The sequence below is a fragment of the Palaemon carinicauda genome, chromosome 11 (genome assembly GCF_036898095.1).
Source record: "Palaemon carinicauda isolate YSFRI2023 chromosome 11, ASM3689809v2, whole genome shotgun sequence".
Taxonomy (NCBI): domain Eukaryota; kingdom Metazoa; phylum Arthropoda; class Malacostraca; order Decapoda; family Palaemonidae; genus Palaemon; species Palaemon carinicauda.
In genome coordinates, this window is record NC_090735.1 from 106,220,560 (window position 1) to 106,221,836 (window position 1,277).

Sequence of the window (1,277 nt, forward strand, 5' to 3'; positions counted from 1 at the left end):
TCCTCTGTACCTTGTGTATGCCTTACTTTCCAGTCCTTAAATGCCTTCTATTTTCTTTTAACTGACTCTTGCACATATCTGTCCCACCACCACTTTTCTCCTTTTAACACAACATATCTTCTTGTTCTTTGTAGAGGTGCACTTCCTTTCGCATCCTTAATATTTACTGTCGTACTATATGGCATACTAACCGCCATTGAGAAAATATCTTTAAAAGACGTGGGCAATTTTACCATTTTCAGCGATGCAAGAAATGTCCAACAAGCTTTAGTTGCTTTTAATTCCAATAATCCTGTAGTTTTAAAGATTTTAGAGTAGCTTTTAATTATTAGCATTAAAAGTATAACAGTTCGTGCTGGGTTCCGGTACACGTAGGTGTGACTGGAAATGAGAAGGCGGATTCGCTGGCAAAGAGTGATGGAGCAGAGTTGCTACTAAGAAGGTATCCCATTCCCGGCAATGATATTTTGACTTACAATTAAGAATTTTATTTATAATAACTGGCAACAGCATTGGGATAGGTTACTTGAAAATAAAATGAGAGAAATTGGTATTGTTATATCCCCTTGGAGATATAACGAGATGCCCCGAAAGTTGGAGACTACTCTTTGTCATCTCTGCATTAGTCACACTTGGATGACAGATGAGTTTTTGCTGGGTGGCCAACATCAACTATATTGCGACAACTGTTTGGTACCCTTGACAGTGAGGCATTTGTTAACTGAATGCCCAACATATAGTAGTGAGAGAAATAGATATCTGTTTGATACTCGAGGTGAGAATGGCAGGTTCATTCTTGCCCAGATTCTAGGACATGATATGTCTTACCATGGTAGTGGTATTTTTAGATTTATTTCAGAAGTAGGTCTTCTGAAAAATATTTAACTTTTAAAATGACATGTTTGGTTTTATGGTTTTAATTAAATACTCTTTTATTTTTTATTTACCAAAAACGATATCAGCGTCGATGACCATTAGATGTCAGGATGCCAGAAAACCTCAAATAATTCAATCAATCTTGTTTTCCCTGTTTCTGGTACACACATTTCTTCCATATCCACTCAGATATTTTCAACTCTGTTACCCTTTCCAATCACTTATGTTCAACCTTTTCAGTCATCTCTCTCTCTCTCTCTCTCTCTCTCTCTCTCTCTCTCTCTCTCTCTCTCTCTCTCTCACACACACATAATCCTAAATTGCTCACCCTTTTAAACTCCAAGTCCCGAACTTGAGTTCTAGATCTCTTTCTCTCCTTGGGTCCTCTATTTCTCATTTTA